Source organism: Gossypium arboreum, unplaced genomic scaffold (assembly GCF_025698485.1).
Source record: "Gossypium arboreum isolate Shixiya-1 unplaced genomic scaffold, ASM2569848v2 Contig00738, whole genome shotgun sequence".
In the NCBI taxonomy this organism is placed as follows: Eukaryota; Viridiplantae; Streptophyta; class Magnoliopsida; order Malvales; family Malvaceae; genus Gossypium; species Gossypium arboreum.
The window spans coordinates 7,501-20,000 of NW_026440852.1; the positions used below are offsets into that span (position 1 = coordinate 7,501).

At 35.2% G+C, this 12,500-nt stretch overlaps 2 non-coding genes and 2 pseudogenes across 2 annotated transcripts; 3 read left to right on the top strand and 1 right to left on the bottom strand.

Annotated features, from left to right (window-relative positions):
• Positions 1–488, bottom strand: part of LOC128289231 (photosystem II CP43 reaction center protein-like) — a 3,633-nt pseudogene extending 3,145 nt beyond the window's left edge.
• A 1,452-nt stretch (positions 489–1,940) lies between these two features.
• Positions 1,941–2,024, top strand: TRNAY-GUA (transfer RNA tyrosine (anticodon GUA)). Its single transcript has one exon. It is a non-coding gene; the product is annotated as a tRNA-Tyr (tRNA).
• Positions 2,025–2,526: 502 nt separating this feature from the next.
• Positions 2,527–2,600, top strand: TRNAD-GUC (transfer RNA aspartic acid (anticodon GUC)). Its single transcript has one exon. It is a non-coding gene; the product is annotated as a tRNA-Asp (tRNA).
• Positions 2,601–6,293: 3,693 nt separating this feature from the next.
• LOC128289227 (DNA-directed RNA polymerase subunit beta-like) lies at positions 6,294–12,466 on the top strand (annotated as a pseudogene).
• The last annotated feature ends 34 nt before the right edge of the window (positions 12,467–12,500 follow it).

Consider the following 12,500-nt stretch of genomic DNA (forward strand, 5'->3'; position numbering starts at 1 on the left):
CAAAAAAACTCCAGAGGCTATTTTTTCATTTCACGGGTCGAGAAATCCACTTCGAATCTTTTTCTATTTACTTTATGTATATCAGAAAAAGATTCGAAGTTCCTATTTTTCAATCTAATACAATATTTAATAATATTAAATTAAATAATAGGAGACTCAAAATGAAAGTTTCTTTTTCGCACTCACTCTCCATCACATTGGCAGAACAAAAGTGTCATATGTATCGATATGGAAATATTTGATATGTGAAGACATGATTTGATTTAGGTTTCTATCTATTATAGAATAGATAGAATATATAGATAGAAATGGATCTTGTTGTGTTCTGGAATCAAAGAAAGATAAGATGTTGAAAAAGGCTCTTAGGTTGTAACTTGAAATAAATGTTTCTCTTTATCTCGAATAGAATATTAATTTATTCCTAGGAACAAGAAGATTGAATCGGAAATATCGACGGATTCTTGTGGAGTCAAATAAATATGAAATAAAAAGAAATCGACTGTTCAATTTCATCTCTATCAATTTTAATATCAGAATAGTGGATATAGTCACGATTCAATGGGTTAGATCCACTTACTTTTTCTTTTGTTGATTTCTAATCTTTACAATTCTTTACAATGGATTTGATTGGAATAATCTAATTCAAAATCAAAACAAAATAGAAATATATATTTGTCGCTTCAAGAGACGGCTTATCATTATTCATTATAATTTCAACTTTCTTTTAGAATTACTCTACTCTAACTCATTAGAATAATAACTTATTAGAGTTAAATTATACAATTTCTAATTCAATTATTATACATATACAGTTGGGTTTTATTACCAATAAAAACAACATCCTAGTATTCAATATGAATACTACCATTTCATAGGAGTTTTATGAAAAAAAAAGTCAAAAGCCCTTATCGGTTTGAACCGATGACTTACGCCTTACCATGGCGTTACTCTACCACTGAGTTAAAGGGCGGTTCGATTCAATTACTGAATGAATTAGTAGACGGATAAGATCTATTTATATATATATAAGTATATGCAGTAGACTCATAGTGGCTAGTAGCTCTCAGGAATGAGAATTCTAATTTACTTAACGTGTAGAGGGTAAAATGGTTTTATTGGTATTGGGTTTGATAAATATCAATGCAATGAATTGTTTCAAGGCCAATCATAATTGGCTTATCAGAACAGAACGAAATTCATTTATTTGATTAATACAGGTACCTTAGCAATTCGACATAGATCCAATCTATTTTATCGAAACATGTGATGAAGGGATTTGCTTTGTCCACCGAACCCAATTTTTAGTTTTTAGAAAAAAAAACACACACATAATTTTCGATAACTTCTTGCTGCCTCTTCCAAAAATTCCCGATTTACTTTTTGTTAATTTACCGGCTTAGTGTGAGATAGAAACATGCCTGTCTCGTCGTAATAATGAGTGAATCAATGAATGAAAGTGGAAAAAATGAAGGTTAACTCCCTTTTTTATGTTTATATTAAACCAATCACTGATCTTATACTTTGTATTATTAATATAATCTAGTTTCTTTTTATAATATCTATTTATTTCTATTTTTATAATATCTATTTATTTCTAATAAATATTTATATAATAGATTGAATTTATCTAATTTATTTCTATATCGAATAGAGTGGCGATGAATGATTTACTGAGTATAAATCGTGAATCTAAAATGGAAAATCATAAAAGATGGAAAAAGCTCTCGGCTCTAGTCATTCCATTATATTGACAATTTCAAAAAACTGCTCATACTATGAGCATAGTATAGTCGCAGTCAGGCAAGTATGCCCCCATCGTCTAGCGGTTCAGGACACCTCTCTTTCAAGGAGGCAGCGGGGATTCGACTTCCCCTGGGGGTAGGGTACTACGAAAGGAAGTTGATCATGGATTATCAATAAACCTAGAATTGATTCTTCCTGGGTCGATGCCCGAGCGGTTAATGGGGACGGACTGTAAATTCGTTGGCAATATGTCTACGCTGGTTCAAATCCAGCTCGGCCCAATAATTCGCTGATCCGCCATAACCTAAAATGCCCATTTTTTGTATTTTGTTTTCCCGAAAAGCCAAACAAAAAAATTAGGGAAGAATAAAAAAAGTCCAATTTTGTGATATATCCATCCCTACCGCTATTTGTTTTTTATTTTGTTCTATTTATTTAGTTGTTCCCATAAATTATGACCTTGATAACGCTCTAGATTCATATCAGGATCATTAAATAGAAAGTTTAATGAAAAGAAAAAGAGTAAAGTAAACAAAAAAGAAGACTCTTTTTTGTTTTCATTTTCAAATTGATTATTGATCGATTTATTTGGCAATAACGAAAGGATTCCTAGTAACTAGTAATCCGCGTCGCTCTCACTCAAAGTGCATACCCGTATGGATATCAATATATTACTCGCGCCTTTGTTTGTTACAACCCGGCTTCGAATCTAAAATCTAAATAGAAAATGGCTTGAATGAAATCATAAGACTATCTCTGTTGTACACTTTTCTTTATTTCCCTGGGATTGTAGTTCAATTGGTCAGAGCACCGCCCTGTCAAGGCGGAAGCTGCGGGTTCGAGCCCCGTCAGTCCCGACGGATAAAATTTTTAAAATACATCAATAGATCCCTCCGTTTTCTGTCAAAGGGGATACAAATGACAGAATTTCATTCCCAACGATATCTTTATCTTTTTTTTTATTTATTTTTTCCTTTCTCTTTTTTGTTGGGGTTTATTTGGAAACTATTTGTAAACGGTGAAAGTGGAAAAGCAGTCAGATGATACATCATCAGATGATTGTACAAGGAAGGCGGTAGATTATCGAAAAGAAAGGGTGGAAAAGAATATATATAAATAAAGGAATTCTTTTGATTGGACCAGGCATCACTTTTTGTATTCGGTGTGGATAAAAGATCTTCCTATGTTATACTATTCAATTCTCGACGGTGAATCGATTTGATAGCCTAGATATTGTTATTCATGATATTGATCCGATTCGATGTCATTGAAATGTAAGTCATTGCATTGAATTTACAAGCGACAAATTTATCATCTCTATGGGATTAAATCCCGAGTTATTGCGAAGTAAAAAAAACAATGAAATTATGGAAGTAAATATTCTCGCATTTATTGCTACAGCGCTGTTCATTCTAGTTCCTACCGCTTTTTTACTTATAATATACGTAAAAACTGTCAGTCAAAGTGATTAATTTGAATGAAACTTGACTTTTTATCAAGGAGTTAAGAAAAAAAGGATTCAAATCTCACGTCTTAAATAAAATGAATGGACTAGAATCAGCAGTATCCTATAAAACTCGATAGTATGGTAGAAAAAAAATATGAATCTTTCTACCATACTATCTATATCTATTATTGTAATGTAGAAAGATACAAGCTTAATATAGATGAATCCACAATATGTATCTTCATACATGTCGATATCAATTAAAGATATGTACTGTACATAGTATCTCAATTTTATTTCTTCGCTTGATCTATTTTATTTGTGTTGATTTCAATTAATCTGAAATAATTGAAAGGCAAGTCTTACGATTTTATAATTCTTTCATTTCATGGATTTGATTTTTTTGGTGGATACCGAGATTCCTATTAAAATAATCAGAAATGAAGGAAAAATGGAATGGAATAGGCATATATTAATTAAATTAATAAAAAAAAAAAGAAAACCAAGTAATCTTTTTTTTGAACATTCCAAAGAAGTAATTCGTTGAGCAACTGACAGATGATCCAAAGAGTTCTATGGTAACTTTTCTTCGTATTTCGTTTCGAAAAAAGGGTATACCCTGCCGATTTTGAATTTAACTTCTTTGATCCATGATATGAAATGAGTCAATAAAGCATTTCATAAATGAAATTCAAATAAAACAGGGGGTAAGTGTCTAATATGTGACTACACTAAGGCAAGATCTTATTAAAATGAAATTAAATAAAAAAAAGACTTTTTTTTCTCTTTGAACAGTAAAGAGGGAGGGAAATAAAAACAAGCAAATACAGAAAACAAAGGGGGTTCCTTGTCCCTCATTGTCCGTTCATAACTCTGGTAAGAGCTGGTTCATCAAAATAGAAAATTTAGGAAGAATTCTTTTTTTTTATTGCCTATCATCCGGATCCCTTTTACTTTCGAAATACGAACATGGGGATTATTGAAATGTTTATTTGATTTTGATTGAAAAGGTGTTATTCATAGAATACATTACTCCACTAGAATCCAAGAATTTCGAAATGAAGACTAATAAAATAGTTAAAATAAAAAAAGGCTTTGCAAAACGATCTAGAAAACAATTGATACGGTTTGATTCCTCAACCCCAATTAGGAGTACCCCTAGAGCCCACTTCTTCCCCATACTACGAGTGAAAGGGAAAATGTAAAGACTACCATTAAAGCAGCCCAAGCAAGACTTACTATATCCATGTGTATTATGTCCCCTATCTCTATGAATATGAAACAAATATGAAGGAATTCAATTTTTCCATTATTGTTCACTAATAATAGTGTAATTACTGGCGCAGAGTCAAAAGAAAAGGAATTGTGACACGCCACCGTTGATGAATCACTTCGATAAATCCGCTTATAACAAGCTCTTATATGATTTCGAGTAAAATCGAGAACCATTAAGCACAAGCAAAATGCGCAGTAACACTTTTGGAAGTATCAAAAGAATGTTACTCACATGTATCAATAATAAGACTTATTCTTTCTTTTGGTGTCCCTCATTAAGTAAAAGCCAATTATCTATCCAATCTAATATTAATTGGATGCCTGAACACTCAGAGACTTTCATCCGTCTGTATACAAAGTATCTTCCAACCCTTCTACAACCATTCATTAGTTAATTAGACACTCCCGTTATCCAATCTAATTCAAGACTCCTCTAGTAGCCACTCCATTAGTAAGGGGGGCTCCCATATCAAGATTTACTGATTCCCTTCCACTACTTTAGTTTTTCCTTGAATCCTAGACGTTAGGAGACGTTAGGATTTCGAGTTTTTTGTTGATCAGGCGACACCCGGATTTGAACTGGGGAATAAAGGTTTGCAGTCCCCGCCTTACCGCTCGGCCATGTCATAAAGGTTACAAACAAAAAAAGGAGAGTATCTCCCTTTTCTTTTTCATTTTTAGATCGGATCCATACCTTCAATTGGTTATAGTATCTCAAGACACACAATATCTAAAAACTTTCCCTTTCTTTTCTATTGAAAAAGAAAATGTGGATTCTCAGTTACAAAAGTAAAAATTCAGGACAAATAAATTGGAACCATTAACTATTGACTGCAAATTTATGGACGATTCTTCTTCACTTGTCTTTTTCTAATGGTATAAGAAAATAAAACTGGATACATAACTAAATTGATTTTTTTTTCAATAAAAAAAAACTTTCTTAATTTCAAGTATATTATAATAATATAACAGCAATTATCAGTCTATGTAAACCCCAGAGCATAAGTTGTTACACAGTTATAGTTATCTAATGAGGTATTTTATCTATCTAGATATGATGTCCATAGGGAATCAGCAAGAAATTATCGTGTTTCAATTTTTCATTGAATAGATTAAAATAAAAGAAAAAATAGAATTTTTGATAGAGCACGCCATGTCTTGTCTCCATTAGAGCGTTATAATGGAATAAAAGAAAGACATATATAAATAGAAATGCTATATCTGCACCTGTTTAATAAATAGAAGCCCCTTTTCGTACGCACTTCAATCATATTCTAAATATTCTACTAAAAAATAAAAAACTAAAAAGTGGGTAAAAACATCTATCTTCTCTGCGAATCGTTTTTTGAACAATGGGTCCATGAAAAATTAAGCGCTAGAAAAATCAACTCTCTCCCTATATATATATTTTATGATTATTTTGTCTTTATCTCAACGAACAGATCAAATCAGGAATTCCTTTCATTTTTCTGGTATTCAATCGGATTGGAATATGTAATATCATAATAATGGTAGAAATTGAATTATTTTTTTTTATATTCTATACAAAAACAAAACTCCATGCGGCTAAATGGCATTTATCAATTCTTTTCTGTATCTGTTTGTTATAAATATAAATTAAAATTTGAGTATAATTTTTCTTCTTCCGTTCATACGCATTTCATATTTCATACATTCCACATATATTATATGGTATATGGAGTTAGATAAAATTTCATGTGATTCAGTAAACAGAATAGAAATTCAATTCCATCATTATTAGATCGATTCGTAGGATTCGATGAAGAATGAAAAAGAATGGGATTTTTTGAGAAATGGGAAATTCAAAATGCTCAGGGATGAAAATGGGAAATGTCTACAATACCTGGGTTGAATCAGATACAATTTGAAGGATTTTGTGGGTTCATGGATCGGGGCTTAACAGAAGAACTTTATAAGTTTCCAAAAATTGAAGATACAGAGCAAGAAATTGAATTTCAATTATTTGTGGAAACATATCAATTGGTGGAACCGTTGATAAAAGAAAGGGATGCTGTATATGAATCACTCACATATTCTTCTGAATTATATGTATCCGCAGGATTAATTTGGAAAACCAGTAAGGATATGCAAGAACAAACAATTTTTATTGGAAACATTCCTTTAATGAACTCCCTCGGAACTTCTATAGTAAATGGAATATACAGAATTGTGATCAATCAAATATTGCAAAGCCCCGGTATCTATTATCGATCAGAATTGGATCATAACGGAATTTCGGTCTATACTGGTACCATAATATCAGATTGGGGAGGGAGGTTAGAATTAGAGATTGATAGAAAAGCAAGGATATGGGCTCGTGTAAGTAGGAAACAGAAAATATCTATTCTAGTTCTATCATCAGCTATGGGTTCGAATCTAAGAGAAATTCTAGAGAATGTTTGCTACCCTGAGATTTTCTTGTCTTTCCTGACCGATAAGGAAAAAAAAAAAATTGGGTCAAAAGAAAATGCCATTTTGGAGTTTTATCAACAATTTTCTTGTGTAGGCGGGGATCCGGTATTTTCTGAATCCTTGTGTAAGGAATTACAAAAGAAATTCTTTCAGCAAAGATGTGAATTAGGAAGGATTGGTCGACGAAATATGAACCAGAGATTGAATCTTAATATACCTCAGAACAATACATTTTTGTTACCGCGAGATATATTGGCAGCTGCGGATCGTTTGATTGGAATGAAATTTGGAATGGGTACACTTGACGATATGAATCATTTGAAAAATAAGCGTATTCGTTCTGTAGCGGATCTCTTACAAGATCAATTCGGATTGGCTCTGGTTCGTTTAGAAAATGTAGTTAGAGGAACTATATGCGGAGCAATTAGGCATAAATTGATACCGACTCCTCAGAATTTGGTAACTTCGACTCCATTAACAACCACTTATGAATCCTTTTTCGGATTACACCCATTGTCTCAAGTTTTGGATCGAACAAATCCATTGACACAAATAGTGCATGGGAGAAAATTGAGTTATTTGGGCCCCGGAGGATTGACCGGGCGAACTGCTAATTTTCGGATACGAGATATCCATCCTAGTCACTATGGACGCATTTGCCCAATTGACACGTCTGAAGGGATCAATGTTGGACTTATCGGATCCTTAGCAATTCATGCCAGGATTGGTCATTGGGGGTCTCTAGAAAGTCCATTTTATAAAATCTTTGAGAGATCAAAAAAAGCACAGATGCTTTATTTATCCCCAAGTCGAGATGAATATTATATGGTAGCGGCAGGAAATTCTTTGGCCTTGAATCAGGGTATTCAGGAAGAACAGGTTGTTCCGGCTCGATACCGCCAAGAATTCCTGACTATTGCATGGGAACAAGTTCATCTTCGAAGTATTTTTCCTTTTCAATATTTTTCTATTGGAGCTTCCCTCATTCCTTTTATCGAGCATAATGACGCGAATCGGGCTTTAATGAGTTCTAATATGCAACGCCAAGCAGTTCCGCTTTCTCGTTCCGAGAAGTGCATTGTTGGAACTGGGTTGGAACGCCAAGTGGCTCTAGATTCAGGAGTTCCCGCTATAGCCGATCACGAGGGAAAGATCATTTCCACCGATACTGACAAGATTATTTTATCGGGCAATGGAGATGCTCTAGGCATTCCATTAGTTATGTATCAACGTTCAACAAAATACTTGTATGCATCAAACTGCCCGGGTTCGGCGGGGTAAATGCATTAAAAAGGGGCAAATTTTAGCGGACGGTGCCGCTACGGTTGGTGGCGAACTCGCTTTGGGCAAAAACGTACTAGTAGCTTATATGCCATGGGAAGGTTACAATTTTGAGGATGCGGTACTCATTAGCGAGCGTCTAGTATATGAAGATATTTATACTTCTTTTCACATACGAAAATATGAAATTCAGACTCATGTGACAAGCCAAGGTCCTGAAAGAATCACTAACGAAATACCGCACCTAGAAGCCCATTTACTCCGCAATTTAGACAAAAATGGAATTGTGATGCTGGGATCTTGGGTGGAGACAGGCGATATTTTAGTAGGTAAATTAACGCCTCAGGTGGCGAAAGAATCATCGTATGCTCCAGAAGATAGATTATTACAGGCCATACTTGGGATTCAGGTATCCACTTCAAGGAAACCTGTCTAAAATTACCTATAGGTGGGAGGGTCGAGTCATCGATGTGAGATGGGTCCAGAAAAAGGGGTTCTAGTTATAATCCGGAAACGATTCGTGTCTATATTTCACAGATGAAATCAAAGTAGGCGATAAAGTAGCCGGAAGGCATGGAAATAAAGGGATCATTTCAAAAATTTTACCTAGACAGGATATGCCTTATTTGCAAGACGGAAGACCTGTTGATATGGTCTTCAACCCATTAGGAGTACCTTCACGAATGAATGTAGGACAGCTATTTGAATGCTCGCTTGGGTTAGCAGGGAGTCTACTAGATAGACATTATCGAATAGCACCATTTGATGAGAGATATGAACAAGAGGCTTCGAGAAAACTAGTGTTTTCCGAATTATATCAAGCCAGTAAGCAAACAGCGAATCCATGGGTATTTGAACCCGAATATCCAGGAAAAAGCCGAATATTTGATGGAAGAACGGGAGGCCCCTTTGAGCAACCTGTTATAATAGGAAAACCTTATATCTTGAAATTAATTCATCAAGTTGATGATAAAATACATGGGCGTTCCAGTGGACATTATGCACTTGTTACACAACAACCACTTAGAGGAAGGTCCAAGCAAGGAGGACAACAGGTAGGAGAAATGGAGGTTTGGGCTCTAGAGGATTTGGTGTTGCTCATATTTTACAAGAAATGCTTACTTATAAATCTGATCATATTAGAGCTCGCCAAAAGTACTTGGGACTACGATCATTGGAGGAACAATACCTAAACCCGAAGATGCTCCAGAATCTTTTCGATTGCTCGTCCGAGAATTACGATCTTTGGCTCTGGAACTGAATCATTTCCTTGTATCTGAGAAGAACTTCCAGATTAATAGGAAGGAAGCTTAATCGGAATGAATCAGAATTTTTCTTCTATGATCGACCGATATAAACATCAACAACTCCGAATTGGATCAGTTTCTCCCCAACAAATAAGTGCTTGGGCCAAGAAAATCCTACCTAATGGAGAAACCGTTGGAGAGGTGACAAAACCTATACTTTTCATTACAAAACCAATAAACCGGAAAAGGATGGATTATTTTGTGAAAGAATTTTGGACCTATAAAAGTGGAATTTGCGCTTGTGGAAATTATCGAGTAATTGGAAATCAAAGGAGGGCCCTAAATTTTGTGAACAATGCGGAGTTGAATTTGTTGATTCTCGGATACGAAGATATCAAATGGGATACATAAGGCTGGCATGTCCAGTAACTCATGTATAATTATTTGAAACGTCTTCCTAGTTATATCGCCAATCTTTTAGACAAACCTCTTAAAGAATTAGAGGTCTAGTATACTGCGATGTGTGATTTGATCGAAATTATTATTTTACAGATTAGGAATGAGAAACTGTCATCCCATTCAATCGAATTGGGATGCCCTGGATCTGACATGTCTCTTGGGAAGAGTAACATGAAGCTCAGAATTATGGGCGTATTCAATACTCCCAAATAAAAGGAATTGGTCTATGGTCGAGTCAGTAAAAATAAATAACTAGGAATTTTGAGTTGTACCTCGTGAAAAAAAGACTTCTTTTTTTGTGGAATTAACCGTTCTCATTTCTTTTAGTTCTTTTAGAAAGAAATGAAATTATGTTCAAGGAAACAAATATGTCATGGTTGCAGGAGTCTATACATCGCATATAGGCTTAGGCTTTAAGTTAAGGGCATCGTGGTATAATCGTCGAGTACCGCAGGACCTAAGAGATCGAATGGAAGGGTACATAGACAAGTAAATCCCTTATGACACTCCTTTAATTTAAGAGGATTCAGCATTCGAGGGGAAGTAGACTACTCAAGAATTTCACATTTCATTTATGTCCTAATTTTGAATTGAATAAAGAATTAAGAAAATCTAAATCAATAAAAGAAGAATCAATCAATGAAATGTTTCTTGGAACTTGAGTAAAGAGTAGACCTTTTTGGGGGGGTTCTAGAATTTGAAAGCGAGAACTCCTTTACTTTATCTTTATTTGGTGTAACTACTTGAGCCGGATGAGAGGAAACTCTCATGTCCGATTTTGAGGGGATCCGCAGACCCTATCCTAATTTTTCTTTTGCTAGGCCCATCGCTAAAAAACCTACTTTCTTACGATTACGAGGTTCATTCGAATATGAAATTCAATCCTGGAAATACAGTATCCCACTTTTTTTTACTACCCAAGGTTTCGATACATTTCGAAGTCGCGAAATTTCTACCGGAGCAGGTGCTATTCGAGAACAATTAGCCGATCTAGATTTGCGAATTCTTATCGATTATTCGGTGGTAGAATGGAAAGAATTAGGAGAAGAAGGCCTCACGGGTAATGAATGGGAAGATCGAAAAATTGGAAGAAGAAAGGATTTTTTGGTTAGACGCATGGAATTGGCTAAGCATTTTATTCGAACAAATATAGAACCAGAATGGATGGTTTTATGTCTATTACCGGTTCTTCCTCCCGAGTTGAGACCGATCATTCAGATAGATGGGGGTAAACTAATGAGTTCGGATATTAATGAACTCTATAGAAGAGTTATCTATCGAAATAATACTCTTACCGATCTATTAACAACAAGTAGATCTACGCCAGGGGAATTAGTAATGTGTCAGGAAAAATTGGTACAAGAAGCCGTGGATACACTTCTTGATAATGGAATCCGCGGACAACCAATGAGGACGGTCATAATAAGGTTTACAAGTCGTTTTCAGATGTAATTGAAGGCAAAGAGGAAGATTTCGCGAGACTTTGCTTGGCAAACGAGTCGATTATTCAGGACGTTCTGTCATTGTTGTTGGCCCCTCACTTTCATTACATCGCTGTGGATTGCCTCGCGAAATAGCAATAGAGCTTTTCCAGACATTTGTAATTCGCGGTCTAATTAGACAACATCTTGCTCCGAACATAGGAGTTGCTAAGAGTAAAATTCGGGAAAAGGGCCGATTGTATGGGAAATACTGCAAGAAGTTATGCGGGGACATCCTGTATTGCTGAATAGAGCGCCTACTCTGCATAGATTAGGTATACAGGCATTCCAACCTATTTTAGTGGAAGGACGCGCTATTTGTTTACATCCATTAGTTTGTAAGGGATTCAATGCAGACTTTGATGGGGATCAAATGGCAGTTCATGTACCTTTATCTTTAGAGGCGCAAGCGGAGGCTCGTTTACTTATGTTTTCTCATATGAATCTCTTGTCTCCAGCTATTGGGGATCCCATTTCCGTACCTACTCAAGATATGCTTATTGGGCTCTATGTATTAACGAGTGGGAATCGTCGAGGTATTTGTGCGAATAGGTATAATCCATGGAATCGAAAAAGCTATCAAAATGAAAGAATTGACGATAATAACTATAAGTCTACAAGGGAGCCTTTTTTTTGTAATTCCTATGATGCGATTGGAGCTTATAGGCAGGAAAGAATCAATTTAGATAGTCCTTTGTGGCTCCGGTGGCGACTAGAGCAATGCGTTATTGCTTCAAGAGAAGCTCCCATCGAAGTTCACTATGAATCTTCGGGTACCTATCATGAGATTTATGGACATTATCTAATAGTAAGAAGTTTAAAAAAAAAAATTCTTTGTATATACATTCGAACCACTGTTGGTCATATTTCTCTTTACCGAGAAATCGAAGAAGCTATACAAGGGTTTTTTCGGGCCTACTCATATGATACCCAATCATATGGTATCTAAGCTAAAAAATTCTATGACACCAATATGAATTCGGGTCTCTCCGGTTCAACTAGGACCCCAGTTCCTGACCCGACTTTCTACCAAAATCAAGATCGAGAAAAGGAAGTTTTCCAATCATTGACTCAAACCCATTGGCGAAGTCCACTCAGCGGAATAAGGGGGTATTTATGGCAGAACGGGCCAAT